We start from the raw sequence: 19,147 nt of genomic DNA, 5'->3' as shown, positions 1-19,147 counted from the left end.
AACTTGTTGATTTTTAAGTGTTGTCTCGGTGTTTTGAAAACGGGTTTCTGACATTGATATAAACTTTGATAGCATCTCTTCAAGGTTTGGCTTCTTTTCCTATTGTTAGGGTGGTTGTTGGTAGCCTGGAGGATGTTCTGGTATTTGATTTCCTTGACTGCCCCGCGAGAAATTGGGGTGGTTCCTCCAACCTACATTATACGTGTTACTATATGGATTGTTTTGAGGTCGAGGACTATTACCCATGTAGTTTAATTGCTCGTTATCCATGTTGTGGCCATAGGGTTGGTATTCCGAATGGTTTGTTCCACCTCCACTTGTTTTGCACTGCATTACTGGGTGAACCTGTGAAGAATTAAGAAAACCATCAATCTTTTTATTTAAGAGTTCTACCTGATTAGAGAGCATGGTGACTGAATCGACGTTGTAAATGCTGACTGTTTTCGTTGGCTTTATCCTCATGACTTGCCACTAATAGTTATTCAGTGACATCTCCTTTATAAACTCATAGGCATCTTTCGGTGTTTTATTGTTGATGGTTTCGCCAGCAGCTGTGTCAACCATTTATCGAGTCGAAGGATTCAGACCATTGTGAAATGTTTGTACTTGGAGCCAAGCGGTAACCCATGGTGGGGGCATCTTCTCAAAAGGTCCTTGTATCTCTCCCATGCATCATAGAGTGTTTCTAAATCGATCTGCATAAAAGAAGAGATACCATTACGTAATTTAGCCATTTTAGCCAGCGGAAAATATTTTAGTAAAAATTTTTTGGTCATTTGTTCCCAAGTAGTAATTGACCCTCGTGGTAATGAGTTCAACCACTGTTTAGCTTTGTTACTCAATGAAAAGAGAAACAACCGAAGACGTATGACATCATTAGAAACACCATTAATTTTAAATGTATCGCATAGTTCTAAGAAGTTGGCTAAATGAGCATTGGGATCCTCATCCTGCAAACCATCAAACTGAACAAATTGTTGTATCATTTGAATAGTGTTAGGTTTTAATTCAAAAGTATTTGCAGCTACAGCAGGTCTAACTATGCTTGATTCAGTTCCTGTTAAAGAAGGTTTAGCATAATCATACATAGTGCGTGGAGTAGGATTTTGATTAACCGCAATTGCAGGAGGTAGTTGATTGCCTTGGTTTTCAGCCATCTCTTCGATTGGGGGTTGAGTATCATCTTCTTACTCGTTCTCCATGTATCTTAAGCTTCGCCTTATTTCTCTTTGGTTTCTACGAACTGTGCGATTGATTTCTTTGTCAAAAAGTAGTGGCCCTGACGGGTTTCTTCTAGTCATAAACTATAAAAACCTGCCAAGAGAAGGAAAAAGTAAATAAGTAAGTAGTAATAATAATAATATAAAATTAAATTGCAAGAAAAATAAATGGCTAAAGTAATAAAAATTGAGCGTTCCTAATATCTTAGTTCCTCGGCAAAGGTGCCAAAAACTTGATTGCGTTATTTCATGATAGGTTTTAAATATTTATAATTAATCCTTCTTGAAACTAACTATTATCGCGATGTAGGCAAGTGTACCTATCGAATAGTAGTCTAGTTTTAGCAAGACCGGATTGTCGAACCCAAAGGAACTAAAAGTACTAGTAATGACTATCTTTTTATTATCTAGCCTAAGAATAAAGAGGTTTTTGGTTTAATTAACTAATTATCTAAACTAAGAACGCACAGAGAATGGAATTGGACAATTGCTTTTGGAAAAATAGATTGAATGAAGACAACACCTAAGGAAAAATCCACCTAGACTGTACTTGTTATTCTGGCTTCGAATCGGACAATTTATTCATTTAACTTGTTCCGTAGAGATCCCTAAGTTATGTTATTATCCCTATTCAAGACTAATAAGTCTAATCCCTAGATTGAATAACCTAGAATTTTCTCTAATTAACACTCTAGGGTTGCATTAACTCGATCTATGGATCCCCTTATTAGGTTTCACCCTAATCTGGCAAAATCTTGTCACCCTATGTCTAGGCGCGCAATCAACTCCGCTTAATTATGATAAATGTACTCTTAGACAGGGTATATTCCTCCTTTTAATAAGAGTTTATCTTGAATCTGTATCCTGGGATATCAAAACAAGAATTAAGAACACATAATTAAGAACAACTTAATTATTTATCATACAATTCAGAAAATAATAACAAGATTCGTCTTAGGTTTCATTCCCCTTAGGTATTTAGGGGATTTAGTTCATAACTAAATAAGAAAAAATCTCAGAATAATAAAGAATACAAAACATAAAGAAAACCCAAAACTCTTGAAGGGGAATTGAGGAGAGATATTCAATCTTGATGATGAATCTGGCTTCTGAGATGAATCAATCGGCTTCATTGGAGTAATTCTTTACTCTTTATTCTGTGTGTCCCCCTTTTCTCCTCTTCTAGGGTGTATTTATAGGCTTTGGAATGCCTATGAGCCCTCAAAATTAGCTTTTTCTGAATTGGACTTAACTTGGGCTCGGCAGGGACATGTCCATGTAACACGCCCGTGTGCGACTACTTCAGGCCGTGCTCGAGCCTGTTAGAATGGTAGGGCAGTGGGATGCCCGTGTGAGGAGGTCTAGGCCGTGTTGAGTTCCTACTTTGGCCTATTTTCTCTGTTTTTGGCCCATTTCTCGTCCTTTTGCTCTTCTATGCTCTCCTAAGTGTAAAACATGAAATTAAAGTATTAGGAGCATTGAATTCACCAATTCTAATGGAAAATCATCCATGAAATGCTTTAAACATGGGGTAAAAATATGTATAAATTACGTTTATCAAGGGTCCATCATACTTGGGAGCAAATGACTGAAAATTTTCTGTTGAAATACTTTCCCCTGGCCAAGACGACAAAGTTAAGGAATGATATCTCTCCTTTGTGCAAATGGACTTAGAGACCCTATACGATGCATGAGAGAGGTATAAGGATTTATTGAGAAGGCGCCCTCACGATGGGTTACACTTATGGTTACAGGTTCAGACTTTCTACAATGGTTTGAACCCCTCAACTAGACAACTGATCGATGCAGCCACCGGCGGTACCCTAAATAACAAAACACCTGAGGAGGCTTATGAGTTCATTGAAGAGATATCACTGAATAATTATCAGTTGCAAGTCATGAGGACAAAGCTGACGAAAGCCGCTGGTGTTTTCAACCTCGACGCAGTCACCATGTTATCAAACTAGGTAGAGCTCTTAAATAAAAAGATTGATGGTTTATGTGTTTCTACGCAGGTACATCCGGTGATGCAATGCGACACAAATGGAGGAGGGATGAATACTTCAGATTATCTACTCTACAGTTCTAGCATGGAGAATGAGTAGTTGAATTATATGGGTAATAACTCTAAACCTCCACATAGTCCTGATAGGAACACATATAATGCAGGATGGAAGAACCACCCAAATTTTTTATGAGGTAGCCAAGGGAATCAAAGACCACAACCTCCTCCAGGTTTTCAACAATCACAATACCAGTAGGAGAGGAAGCTGAACTTTGAGGAGATGCTAACGAAATTCATCTCAGTGTCAGAAACACGCTTCCAAAACACCAAAACAGCGCTTAAAAATTATCAAGCTTCAATTCAAGGGCTCGAGAATCAAATAGGTCAGCTTGCTAAGCTGATCTCAAAGAGACCACAAGGTAGCTTGCCTAGCAACACTGAAAGTAACCCAAGAAAGCAGCTCCATGTGATTACTGTTCGAGATGCAGAATGGTTAGTTTAGTCCAAACCGGAACCAAGGCAAGAAAGCGTGGTAAGTAAAGTTAAGGTTGATGAAAGCCATAGTAAACAAAAACCGGTAAGTAAGGAGTATACACCTCGTGTGCCATATCCCAACGCGATAAAGAAAGACTGCACAAATGAACAATTCAGTAAATTTCTTAAACTTTTGCAAAAGTTGCGTATTAACTTACCATTTATTAAAGCTCTTTCACAAATGCCCAACTCAGTTAAATTTTATAAAGGAGCTTTTGAAAAACAAACGGAAGTTAAATGATTTGTCACACGTTGAGCTAAACGCGGTGTGCTCAGCTATCTTACAAAATAAACTACCCAACAAATTGAAGGATCCAGGGAGTTTTACTATTCCTTGTTTAATTGGTAGTTTAAATGTAAATAATGCTTTAGCTAATTTAGGGGCAAGTATTAATGTCATGCCTTACAAAATTTTTAAACAGCTAGGTCTTGGGAAACCCAAATAAACTAAGATGAGCATTCAATTAGCAGATAAAACCATTAGATTTCCTAGGGGTATTTTTAAAGATGTACTCGTAAAAATTGATAATTTCATATTCCTAATTGACTTTGTTGTCCTAGACATGGATGAGGATAATGATGTCCTTTTAATTTTAGGACGCCTCTTTTTAGCAACTGCTAGAACTATCATTGATGTTGGTATAGGTAAACTCACACTTCGTGTAGGTGATGATACGATCACACTCCAAGCTCGTGATTCGATTAAGACATCAAGTAATAAAAACGATTCTATAAATCCTGTTAATAAGACTAATCATGGGATTCAACCCTCTTTACAGGAAACTCTTTCGAGAAACACAAATGAGCCATGTTTTGGTTCATGCACCAACAATGGAACCATCCATGAAATAAAAATGCTATAGATAGATGAACTAGACGAATGGCAAACTTATGTCAAAGAGGATCAAAAGTAACACCATATCGAGCTTACCGATAGAACCAATCAATTTAAGGTTGGGGACCAGGTACTATTAGATAAAATAGATCCTTGAGTTGTCACTTCAAAGCCTAATGCAAACAGAGCAACTCACTTTACGGTACTAAATGTCTTCCCAGACAGTACAGTCGAGGTAACTCATTCTAAATTTGGTACTTTAAAGGTAAATAGTACTCGACTTAAACCTTATTTTGATGTTAGAACTGATAGCATGAGAGAGAAGTTTCAACTCATCAAACCACCATGACCATGCGAATGAGAGGTAATTCGAGCTTAGACTCTAAATAAGCTCTTCTCGGGAGGCAACCCGAGCACTAACCCTTCTAATTAGTTTATTTTTACTTCTTTTCATGTTTAAATGCAGGTTTTTGACTCACACAGCCTGGACACACGGACATGTCCTTGGCCATATGGAAACAGGGCTAAAATTTTACCAAAAATTGGCAGAGCCATGCCTTAAATTAAACTATACGGGCATGCGACACGGCTGTATGGACCACACGTCCTGGACACACAGGCGTGTACTAGGCCGTGTGGAACCTGAAGCAAAATTTCTCAAATTTTAAAACAAGTTAGAGAGTTACACAGGCAAGGCACACGACCGTGTGTGAGACACGGCCTAGCCACACAGGCGTGTGGGAGGTCATACAGGCGTGAGAGAAGTGAAGGACGATATACATGGCCGTGGGACTCGGTCGTGTGAACCACACGACCTAGACACACAAGTGTGTCCAAGGCCGTGTGAAGACTGAGTTTTTTTCTTCTTTCTCCCTCGATGAACAGGGGTTGAAAACAAGCCACACGGGCTTATGACACGGCCGTATGGCCCAAAAGGGACCCTCACACAACCGTATCACCCCATAAAAACCCTATCCCCTTTTCTCTTTTGTTATTTTATCTTCTTGGTTTATCTTATTTCTATTTCTATTTCTATTTCTATTTCTATTTCTATTTCTATTTCTATTTCTATTTCTATTTTTATTTTTATTTTTATTTTTATTTTTATTTTATTTATCTTTTATGTTTCTTATTATCTTTTAAAGACTTGTCTATTATATTTTGAGCTTTATTTAAGTTATTATGGTTGTTCCTAATCGAGTATTTCTTTAATCTTCTCCACCAGTTATGTTTATCTTCTTAATAGCTTGCTCCGAATCATGCACTACATTTAGCTTTCTCTACAATTCCACTAGTCACTAATTTGAGGACTTCATCCAAAATTCAAGGTAGTTTCACTTCTCTCCCTCTCTTATGATATTCTACTTATACTGTCATTATATATATTCATACATTGAAGACAATGTATATCTCAAGTGTGGGGAGGTTATTTATATGATTATTAGAAAATCCCTAAATTATGTCTTATTCTTAAGTAATTTTCTCATATTACTATTAGAATGAATTTTTATTGATATGTTTTGGATTAAGTCATAGGTAATTGTGCATTGATTGTTTAAACTTTAAGATATTAGAGAATCAAGCATGACAAGTTGATTTTTCAGAATTAAAAATTTCTAGGTTGTTTCTCTAAATTGAGGTATTATCTTAAAGTTTGAAATTTACAGGATTGACATCAAAAGCCATAATTTTTTGTGAGATTTTGAGCCTTTAGAGAATACATTTTTCTTGCTCATTTTATTAATGGTTATGAGTGTGTCAATATTGAATTGTTATTCTAGAACTTGTTTCAATTATGCATGTCGAGACCACATCTTTGATTTGACATATTGAGATGATAAAGGCACTTAGGTTTTAACCCACTTATCCCTACCTACATAATTAACCCTTAGTGAACCCATTTAAGCCTAACAAACCGTTTCTTGATTTACCCATTAATATTAACCCATTATTCATTTTCGATTCATTGAGAATTGTTCCCATTTTTATTGACCCCCTTTTTTGTCGATATTCGATTTGGTTAGTTGCTTAACTATATCATTTTGTTTTAGTTGTTAAATTTTCTCTTATTATCCATTGTTCCTAAAAAAATTGGAAAAAAAAGCAAAAAAGAAAAAGAAAACATTTATGTTGATTATTAATAGTTCTATGTTTTTGAGCTTAAGTAGTTAATTTCATATTCTGAGAAGAAACTCTTGTCATTCTTTAATAATTTCAATTGATGTAATCATTCAATATTAGTTTATTTTTCTAGTTAGGTAATTTATCAAGTCGATCTCGATTCTAACCTTCTTTTACAGCCTTTATCACACCTTTAACCCAAGCCCCGTTACAACCCTTTAAAGACCTTTTGATTTGTGTATCATATCATTTTATAGTGGGGGAGATTTGATTTTCATGCAAGCCTATAGTAATGACTTTTCATAATTGACTTTTGAGCACTTAATTTTTGAACCTTAAACACTTTGAGTGATTTGAGTGAATCTTTAGTGAAGATGTAAAATCTTGCCGTTTTTGAATTAAAGGTGATTACTTAGATAAAGGGAGATACCTATGTTTTCATGTCTTAAAAAAATGTGTGACTTGGATTGTTTGAATCTTTAGGGCTCTTTTAGTTGAACTTTCAATGCATGATTATTTATGAATTATTTTGAAACACTATTGATGAGGATTATAATTTGAGAAGAATTAATTTTAATTGTGAGTTAAGGGCTTTGCTTGAGGACAAGCAAATTCTTAAGTGTGGGGATATTTGATAAACCATAAATGTAACACATTTTAATTCCATGCTTGGCATATTTTTGGATGATTTATGACGATAATTAGTGAATTTGATGCTCCTAATCCCTTAAATTCATGTTTCTATACTTAGGAGAGCATTTGGGAGCGAAAGGAGCGAAAAAAGGGCCAAAATCGGAGTTTTCAAGATCCACACGGCCTGGGCATTTTTCACACAAGCTGGCCACACGCCCATGTGCCAGCCCTTGTCGATATCGCTACCGGTTTCCCAAACACACGAAAAAAGCCAATTTTTATGATTTCTGAGCATTTAAAAGTCTATAAATACATATTAGAAGAATATCTAAAGAAAACACACGAAGTAGAAAGTAGAAATTACTCGAAGAAAACCATTGGAATCATCTCGAAAGCAGATCCACTTCAAGATTGAAGATCTCCATTCAAATTTCTCTCGAAGTTATTAAGGTTTTTTATGTCTTGTTGTTTTTCTAAATTTGAGATGTTTTCCTTTTAAATTATGAACTGAACTCCCTAAATACCTAGGAAGGATGAAACCTAAGATGGATCTTATTATTTAATTATCTGAATTACACGATAAATATTTGTTCTTGTTCTTAATTATGTGTTCTTAATCCTTGCCTTAATATTTTCAAGAAATTAATGCAAGTTTGATGTGCTTATTCAGTGGAGCAAAATTCCCTGTTTAAGAGCAGATCTAGCATAATTAAGCAGAGTTGATTGCAATCATAGAAATAGGACGACATAAATCTACCGGATTAGAGTCAAATCTAATAGGGGAATTCATAGATCGAGTTAATGCGACGATACAGGTTTTAATTAGAAAGAGATTTCAATTAACCAATCTAGAGTCAGTTGTTCTTAGTCTCGAAAGAGATATTAACATAATTTAGGAATTTCTACAGAATCAAGACAAGTGAATAAATCGTTTGATTCAGAGTCAGAATAATAAGTGAAGTCTAGGTGGATTCTTTCCTCGGTATTGTCTCTCTCATTGGTTTTCTTAAGTATTTCCCTAATTCGGTCTCTATCACGTTCATAGTTAATTAGTTTAATTTTAGATTAAAACACCTCCTTCAATTATTAGGCTAAATAATAAAAAGAGAGTTATTACTAGTACTTTTAGCCATTGTGGATACGATATTCTGGACTCACCATAGCTTTACTATTATTCGATAGGTGCGCTTGCCTTCGTCGAGATATTAGTTAGTTTTGTGACCCATCAATATTTGTTAAAAAGGTTATAGAACCAATCCAATCTATCCTTGTGGTTTTATAAAAAGGCCTGGTTCAAAATTTGTGGTAATTGCTATTTATATTGATGATCTAAATATTATTGGAACTCTTAAAGAGCTTCAAAATGCAATAAATTATTTAAAGAAAGAATTTTTGATGAAAGGTATTGGAAAGACAAAGTTTTATCATGGCCTACAAATCAAACATTTAAAAAATGAATTCACGTCCATCAGTTAACTTATACGGAAAAGATTTTAAAGAAATTTTATATAGATAAAGCACATCCATTGAGTACCTCAATGGTTGTACGATAATTAGATATGAATAAAGATCAATTTCGTCCTTATGAGAATGATGAATAGTTTCTTGATCCTGAAGTACCGTATTTAAGTGCCATAGAGACATTGATGTATCTTGCAAACAACAGAAGATCTGATATAGCTTTTGTTGTAAACTTATTAGCAAAATTTAGTTCTTCCCTAACACGTAGACATTCGAATGGAATTAAACATGTATTTTGATATCTCAGAGGTACCATTGATATGAGGTTATTTTATTCAAATGATTCAAAGTCCCTATTAGTGTAACACCCTAGACCCAGCCTAGATGTCTAGTCCAGGTTTCGAGAGTTACATTATGGATACTTAAATACTACGCAAAACAAAATAATACCAAACCATGATTGACATAAAATTCAACACAAAAATCAGTTAAGTATATAATCTTCCAAATTCATACTATTATAGTTTATCGAAACTTCTATCAAAATATTTTAAAGAAAGCTAATGGCTCGACCGAGCTTATGCAGCACCGACCCGTTCAAGTCTGCGAACCACATGAAATATAAGAAATGATAGAATGAGTTGTGAACTCAGTGCGGAATTTTTTTTTTCAATACATGCTCACTTATAAGATAGTTCTGAATTCAGAAATTCGATTTGCCACAGAAGTAATTTTAGTTCAGATTCTGAGTAGGTTAGTTACATATACATATATGCAATTTTGATTTCATATATGATACAGATCAGATTTAGATGCAATATTCCTACCCCCATCCCCTACACACCATTTTTGGCAATCCCAACACACCGTTAAGGACATTCAATGCCCAACCAACCCTACACACCTTAGAGTGTCCATTTGACACTTTACAGATACGCAGCGTAGCTGCTAGACTAGATTGCGACAAAGCGCCAGAATCAGATTTATATTTATAATGGTGCAACCACTAATTCAGAGCAAACTACTTCCTTTTTCACAATATCCCCACCCATGCAAACGCAGAGCACAATTACCCGTATCATGTATTCAATCATTCTAATTTATTTCACAAATATATAAGACAGTTCAATTGCAAAATAAGTATCTTATTATTCATACAACTATGTTTTTTCCACTTCTGTCTCAAAATATTAGACAGTTCCCTTATAATCAAATTCATACAACGAGAATACTAGTATCAATGTTAAATAACATTCACGGCCTCAAAAACAAGTTTCGGGCGCCAAGAACATGTCACACGGCCTGGTCACACGCCCATGTGCCTTGCCCGTGTGGTTCCTAAGCATAAACAATGAGTTACAAGGCCTGGACACACGCCCGTGTTCCTGCTCTTGTGACTTACACAGTCTGGGTACATGCTCGTGTCTCTTGCCGTGTGGTTTTAGTCCACAAACAGTAAGTTACACGGCTAAGACACATGCTCATGTGCTTTGCCTGTGTGGTATTGTACCATAAATAGTGAGTTACACGACCCCGACACACGCTTATTTATGTTACCCGTGTGAACCCTGCACTAATATGGCCACACACAGCCTAGACACATGCCCGTATCCTGCCCTTGTGGCCCCAAATTGATAAACAATGAGTTACAAGGCCAACCACATAGCCTGCTACACGGTTGTGTGGCTGACACGGCCTAGACACACGCCGTGTGCTTAGCCGTGTAGCGTCAACAACCATAATTTTTGGCGACCAAAACTTGCAAAAATTAAGGTTTCTGATACAAACCTGGTTTCATTTGATCGAAAAAAACAATGTGAAGACTACCCGAAACCTAATTAACCATTCAATAATCAATTACACTCTCATTTCAAGATTTTACTAAAATCACCTACCGTCAAGATCATGTCAAAAATTTCGATGCAACCTTAACTCAAATTGCATACTTATCTTGTGCGAAACAGAGGGAATCAGACTAACATGGCAAAGTCACGTCTTTAGTAATAGCCTCGCCTAAAAAGTAATCAATTGAATGTTTAACAGAACGAGAAGCAAATAAGCAAAATCTCGTTTCGACAGAATAGTATTAACACAACGGAGTTCACAAAACGAAATGGAATAACAATGGAATTTACACAATATCAACCTCACAGAAAATGAAAAAAAATAAAAGAAAAGAAGAACAGGAAAGCAAGGAACTAAAATTTAGAAAAAGAAAAAAAAAAGAAAAGGATGATAGAACTCTTCAGAATGTTTTAAATTAACCACCATCTCACCTTCAGGCATTTGCAAAAATATATTTCCTAACACACATGATGGGACTTAAACTCGGAACTAGAAGAATACAGACAGATGCTTAACTAGTGAACCAGCATGCTCATTCTTGACACCAATTTTCCCAGCATTGCACTTAACTACGTTACACATGGATAAAGGTTGTTTTAGAAAATAACAAAACTTTTAACAATGCAACTTGAACTCCCAACCTTAAACACAAAAGCAGAGCATAGAACCATAGGTACAAAATTTTAATTACTATAGATTCTCACAATTAAACTCTTAAATTTTGGGGGCGTTACAACTCTCTCCCCATAAAAGAAATTTTGGCCTCAAAATTTTACCTAACTCAAACAGATTCAGATACAACAATTGGATCGCTTCTTTAGGTTCCCACATGGCTTCCTCAGTACCATGGTCCTGCCAGAGAACTTTTACTAGAGGAATAGTTTTCTTTCTCAGTACCTTAACATCATGTTCCAAAATCTAGACAAATTCCTCCTCGAATGTTAAATCTGATCGCAACTCAATCTCGTTGACAGGAACAATACGCGACAGATCTGACCGATACCGTCTCAGCATTGAGACATAAAACACATCATGAATCTGATCCAGCTCTAGTGGTAATTCCAATTGGTAAGCAATGGGTTCGACACACTTCAAGATGAAATAAAACCCAATGAACCCTGGGCTTAGCTTGCCCTTGCGTCTAAATTGGAGGACCTTTTTCCATGGTGATACTCTAAGGAAAACTTGATCACCAATAGAAAACTCAATGTCTTTCCTTTTTAAATTAACATAAGACTTCTGTCGATCAGATGCTCCTTTTAGACGGTCCCAAAAATATGTGACAAGGAAACACCGAGTGAGTATATAACTCAGTAAGTCATAAGCAATGCACTACCATCCATTAATAACATTATCACAAGAGGAAGCAAAATGGAATGAGGCTAGTTACTCCATCCATACCGAACCATACCATAGTTCCTCAAACCTATCTGTTCAAGCTCATACCAAGTCATGCATTCACATTCCATATACTAATCAATAGGATATTTGAGGCATTTTCATACATCATTTTATTTTCGTTACAATCATACAACTAAACGACCTTTCACCTATTCCATGATAAATCTTATGTACGTGACTTCAATTATAATTGTCACATAGGTTCAAACTTACCAAGCTCAACTTCAAATATAAACATAGCGCCTATTAGTCACGAACTCAAGGTACTTACCTGATCCGCTGTCCGTGATCAACTCAATAATGTCGCACACTTAGTGTCCATAGTGATTCAAAAGTATATATTAAGTCCGCACACTCAGTGCTATATAATCAACTTGCACACTTAGTGCTATATAATCAAACTCGCACACTTAGTGCTACATAATCAAACTTGCACACTTAGTGCTGTACAATTTAAACCCGCACACTTAGCGCCAATCTCATGATCATAAATGTTTATACCCGCACTCTTAGTGCCGAGATCAACAACTCAATACATCTCACCTCTTTTCTTTTCATTCAACACTTTCATCACCACATACATACATGTATATATATATATTTATCATTCCATTCAGCATCATTACATAGACGTTATGACCATTTAAATTAATACAAACTATATGCTTAATGACTTACTTTATGTTGGGTAAAATAATTCCAAGTCGGCTACTCGATGACCTTCGATTTCCCTTTGTTGGACGCCTCTCCTTTAGGTTCTTGAGCTTAAATAAATAAATCAACTAGTTTAATTACCTTGCTAGTTATTTATATCCCATAACATTAGTAGTTTCATATCAAAAGAAGCATACGGCAACATTTTATTTTTATTCACCTTATGCTTTTTACTAACTTTAAGCCATTCGGCTATTGATCACCTAAGATCCAATTACTAAAATTAACCCAATAAATATTTCAATAAAACACACATAAATATTATATACACGGCAACCACCCTTGTTAATTACTCATATATATTTTAATAATTTTCATTTCATCTTATAACCATTCTTGTTCAAAACATTAGAACCTTAACTAATACTTATAAATTGTCTCAAGGCCGAATGCATTCTTACTTCCAAAATAACATAGTCGATGATATATTTTATTTCAAGGTACATATTCATAATTCAAATTCAACCATATAAACCAATATCATCCACTTGATCAATTATAGAGAATTAAAGTTAATATCACAATGTGTACTCTATATGGCCCATTATACATAATCAAATTTAACATCATCTATATATTTACTCATATGGCCGAATATACATACCCCCATATAATATCATTTTCATTCCATTTAACACTTAATTTCCACCACATAAACACTTGGCCGAATAATCCTAAACTAGCAAAACTCCATATTTGTTCATACCATCTTTTAAATTCACATGTATATTTTATTTTTACATGAACCATAGCCGAATCGTTTTAACCATGAGTAACATAACAAGCATAAATCATACTTATGGATATACCATGGCCGATTCAATCTAATCACATCCAAAATCATCAACCATTTTCAATGCATATAACATATATAAACATGAATAAGTTTCATATAATCTCTTAACACATTAATTTCTTTCATCAACAATCTTTTGTTTCTTTATCCATCAAAACTTAAAGGTAAGAAAAAAAATCAAGTTCTTCTCACACATACCATAACCGAAAGTTCCATCCAACACTCTAAATTCAAAATTTTAGTATGGCTAGGTAAGAAAAACGTGATGATTAACCTGAACAAACTAAGATTTCAAAAGAAAGATTAACAAAATTTACTAACCTTCTCTTCATTCAAAAGGCCGAATGCCTTTGCCCCCCTTTTTCTTCTTCTTGTACGGCTAAGAAGAACAAGGTAATAACCCCTTTTTTTACTTCTTTTATTATCCTTAGTATTTCTTTTATTATTTCCTTTCCTTTACATAAAATAATGACCACTTCATGGAAATTTACCACATATTCTAATATATGCTCCATCATGGCCGGCCACTATGTATAAAAAAGGAGTATTTGACATGCAAAGCCATTATTTTCACTACATGCTTTAATAGGTCCTTATAAATTAACCTATCACATTTCAAAATTTTCTCACATAAGTCCTATTTACTAAAATTCACCTACAATTAAACAAAATTCGAATATGAAATTTTCACACATGCATATATACATATAATAAGCATCAAATATGACAGCTAATTATTTTTATGACCCGGTTAGCGGTCCCGAAACCACTTCCCGACTAGGGTCAATTTTGGGCTGTTACAACTCTCCCCCGCTCAATTTTGGGCTGTTACAACTCTTACCGGTAAATAGGTTTGGGTATCGTTCTTTCATCGAGCTCTCGGTTTCCCAAGTAGCTTCCTCGATCCCGTGTTTGAGCCATAACACCTTTACTAACGGAACCCTTTTGTTTCGCAACCCCTTCACTTCACGAGCTAGGATACGCATCGGCTCTTCTTCATAACTCATATCAGCCTGAATTTCAACCTCCGACGGACTAATTATGTGCGAAGGATCAGATCTATAGCGCCGAAGCATCGAAACATGAAAGACGTCGTGAATCTTTTCAAGTTCAGGGGGTAAAATCAATCGATACGCAACTGGACCGACTCGTTCGGATATTTCGTATGGCCCAATGAATCTCGAACTCAACTTGCCCTTTCGGCCAAATCTGAGTACCTTTTTCCAAGGCGAAACTTTAAGAAACACTTTATCTCCCACCTGATATTCAATGTCTTTTCGTTTCAAATCCGCATACGATTTCTGACGATCCGTGGCTGCCTTTAGACTTTCACGGATTACCCTTACTTTCTGTTCGGCATCTTTAATCAAATCGACTCCGAAAATTTTACTTTCACCGAGCTCGGTCCAAAACAATGGTGTACGGCATTTACGACCGTACAAAGCCTCGTAAGGTGCCATCTTAATACTTGATTGAAAACTATTGTTGTAAGCGAATTCAATCAAAGGTAAATACCGTTCCCATGAACCACTAAACTCGAGGATGCAACATCTCAACATATCCTCAAGTATCTGAATTATCCGCTCGAATTGACCATCGGTTTGTGGATGAAAAGCGGTGCTAAAATGCAGCTTGGTACCCAAAGTTTCTTGCAATTTCTTCCAAAATCGCGAGGTGAATCTCGGATCTCTATCCGACACGATAGAAATAGGTACTCCATGTAATCTCACAATCTGAGAAACATACAATTCGGCTAGTTTATCCAATGAAAAATCCGTACGCACGGGGATAAAGTGAGCCGACTTAGTCAGTCTATCAACAACAACCCAAATTGCATCCTTCTTGCTTGCTGACAATGGCAGTCCGGACACAAAGTCTATTGTGACTCGATCCCATTTCCACTCGGGTATCATGATCGGCTGAAGTAATCCTGAAGGCACTTGATGTTCTGCTTTCACTTGTTGACATGTTAAACATCTCGAAACAAAGTCGGAGATGTCCCGTTTCATACCATGCCACCAAAACTGACATTTCAAATCGTTGTACATTTTCGCACTCCCCGGGTGAATTGACATTCGGCTACAATGAGCTTCGTTCAGAATCATCGAAATGAGTTCTGAATTTCTTGGAACACACAACCGACTTCTGAACCTCAAACAATCGTCATCATCAATTTGAAATTCGGATTCCATATTCGGAATACATTCAGCCCGTTTTGCAACCAATTCATCGTCGACTTTCTGAGCTTCACGAATTTGATGAATCAATAATGGTTTGGCCTTTAATTCAGCTAATAACACATTGTCGGGTAGAACAGACAAGTGCACATTCATCGCTCGTAAAGCAAACAGCGATTTTCGGCTTAAGGCGTCTGCAACCACATTAGCCTTTCCCGGGTGGTAATCAATGACAAGCTCGTAATCTTTCAACAACTCAAGCCAACGTCTTTGTCGCAGATTTAAGTCTCTTTGAGTCATCAAATATTTGAGACTTTTGTGATCCGAAAATACATGGCACTTTTCGCCAAACAAATAATGTCGCCATATTTTCAAAGCAAATACGATGGCGGCTAGTTCGAGATCATGGGTTGGATAATTTCTCTCGTGTGGCTTCAATTGTCTCAACGCATAGGCCACAACTCGACCTTCTTGCATCAATACGCAACCCAACCCGAGTAGGGATGCGTCACTATAAATGACAAACTCTTTGCCTGATTCGGGTTGCACTAAAATTGGAGCTTCAGTCAAATGAGTTTTCAGTTGATCAAAGCTTTTCTGACATTTCTCCGTCCATTCGAACTTAGCATCCTTTTGAAGTAGCTTCGTCATTGGTGTGGCTATCATCGAGAAACCTTTTACAAATCGTCGGTAATAACCGGCGAGCCCCAGGAAGCTCCGAACTTCGGTAACATTTCTTGGAGGCTTCCAGTTAAGTATGGCTGAAATTTTGCTCGGGTCAACTCGAATACCCGATGCGGATACCACATGACCCAAGAAACTAACCTCTCTTAACCAGAACTCACACTTACTGAACTTAGCATATAACTTCTTATCCCGCAAAATTTGCAATACTAATCTCAGGTGCTCAGCATGTTCGGTCTCATCTCCTGAATAGACTAAGATGTCATCAATGAACACAACTACGAACCGGTCCAAATACTGTTTGAAGATCCGATTCATCAAATCCATAAATACCGCAGGGGCATTAGTGAGCCCGAACGGCATCACTAAGAACTCGTAGTGACCGTACCTCGTTCTGAAAGCAGTTTTGGGTACGTCCGAATCTCGAATCCGCAACTGATAATAACCCGATCTCAAATCTATCTTTGAAAACACTGAGGCTCCCTTTAGTTGATCAAACAAATCATTAATGCGCGGTAATGGATATTTATTCTTTATCGTCACTTTATTCAGTTGACGATAGTCAATGCACAATCTCATGGTTCCGTCCTTCTTTTTCACGAACAATACTGGTGCACCCCAAGGTGAGAAACTTGGTCGAGCAAAACCTCTATCCGTCAACTCTTGCAATTGAGCTTTCAATTCTTTTAACTCGATTAGTGCCATACGATACGGAGCTATCGAAATTGGCGCAGTTCCAGGTACAAGCTCAATACCAAACTCTATCTCCCGAACAGGTGGCAAACCCGGTAACTCTTCAGGAAAAACATCCGGGTATTCACAAACCACCGACACAGATTCGGGTTTCTTTTCTAATTCTTTGTCATCAAGTACATACGCAAGGTATGCTTCGCACCCTTTTCTTACATATTTCTGGGCCAACATTGCTGATATTACAACTAGCAACCCCCTTAAGTCCGTAGACTCAACTCGGATTATCTCGTTATTTGCGCACCTCAAATCAATAGTCTTGCTTTTGCAATTCACAACCGCATCATGCGCGGTCAACCAATCCAAACCAAGAATAACATCAAATTCGTCAAACGACAAAAGCATCAAATCGGCCGGAAAACAAGATTCTCGGATTATTAGAGGGCATCTCTTACACACTTTATCAACAAGTACGCATTGACCCAAAGGGTTTGACACTCGAATTACGAACTCAGTAGACTCAACAGGTAGAGTCTTACTGGATGCTAAGGTTTCGCATACATATGAATGAGTAGAGCCAGGGTCAATCAATGCAATCACATTAGTATCAAAGAGAGTGAAGGTACCAGTGATGACGTCAGGGGAGGATGCCTCCTCTCGTGCGTGAATGGCATATGCTCTAGCAGGAGTACGGTTCTCGGCTCGAACAGCCGTATCAGAGGCCCCTCTCTGACTACCACCCCTACCTCCTAAAATTCTCGGTGGTCTACCTCTAGTTGTCACTCCACTAGGTCTTGCACCTTGAATCTTATTCTTCTCATCAAGCTCCGTGCAATCTCTAATGAAGTGGTCCTTCGAACCGCATCCGTAACAGGCCCTGTTAGTAGACTTACCCCAACATTCACCTAGGTGTCATCTTCCGCATTGGGGACATTCAGGTTTCTCTTGACGATTATTGCCCACATTAGCTACCGAAGTAGCTCGGGAGTCCGTCGATGGTCGTGCTCTGATGGAAATTCCCGCAGTCGTCCTCGACTTATTAGTGTCCTCCCTGAACTTCTTTACAGCTGAGAATGGAGCTTTACCCGTCGATCTTTTACGATAGTCTCTAGCTTCAAATTCAGCCTTCTTCTTCTCCTTTCCAAGTTCTTCCGCCTTACAGGCTCGTTCGACTAGTGTTACGAATTCTTTTATCTCCAAATACCCACTAGTAGCTTTAAATCTTCATTCAATCCTTCTTCGAATCTTTTGCACATAGCAACCTCATCAGTTACACACTCCCGGGCATACCTACTGAGTCTTAGGAATTCATGTTCGTATTCAGATACTGTCATACGGCATTGCTTGAGTTCCAAGAATTCCTTGCGCTTTTGATCAATGAACCGTTGACTAATATATTTCTTTCGGAATTCCGTTTGAAAGAAGTCCCAAGTAACTCGTTCGTTTGGGACTGTGGAAATCAGGGTCCTCCACCAATAGTAGGCTGAGTCCCGCAACAAGGATATAGCACACTTTAGACATTCATCGGGTGTGCATGACAGTTCATCAAACACCCGAATGGTGTTATCAAGCCAGAACTCGGCCCTTACAGCATCATCAGTAACTATGGCCCTGAACTCCTCAGCCCCGCGCTTCCTAATCAAGTCTACAGGTGGCTTACTCAGCCTCACAGGATCAGTGACTGATGCCATTACGGGTTCTTGGGGTGGATTATTCAAATTCGGGAATTGTTGGACAGCCGGATTGGTTCGGGCATATTGCGCGACCCACTCATTCATCATGGTAAAGAAGGCTTGTTTAGCCCCCTCACCTTGATTATTCGCAGATGACTGAGGTTCAACAGGCGGCGTCCCTTGTGCAGGAGCAGCCGCTACACTTTCAACGTCATCCGCCAAGGTTCTCTCTACACCGGGATCCATTTACTAATCAAAACAAAAATTTTAACCGTCAGAAGTCATCACACATTTAAACATTAACATTAAGGCATGTATAGCTAGACTCATACGTGCTATGGTAGTCCTAGAACCGACT

At 37.3% G+C, this 19,147-nt stretch overlaps 1 non-coding gene across 1 annotated transcript; it reads left to right on the top strand.

Moving 5' to 3' along the window:
* Positions 1-621: 621 nt before the first annotated feature.
* Positions 622-728, top strand: LOC121226400 (small nucleolar RNA R71). The gene has a single exon (XR_005924221.1). It is a non-coding gene; the product is annotated as a small nucleolar RNA R71 (small nucleolar RNA).
* Positions 729-19,147: the final 18,419 nt, after the last annotated feature.

The sequence above is a fragment of the Gossypium hirsutum genome, chromosome A03 (assembly GCF_007990345.1).
Source record: "Gossypium hirsutum isolate 1008001.06 chromosome A03, Gossypium_hirsutum_v2.1, whole genome shotgun sequence".
NCBI classification, from domain to species: domain Eukaryota; kingdom Viridiplantae; phylum Streptophyta; class Magnoliopsida; order Malvales; family Malvaceae; genus Gossypium; species Gossypium hirsutum.
This window is presented reverse-complemented; position numbering and strand designations above follow the sequence as displayed.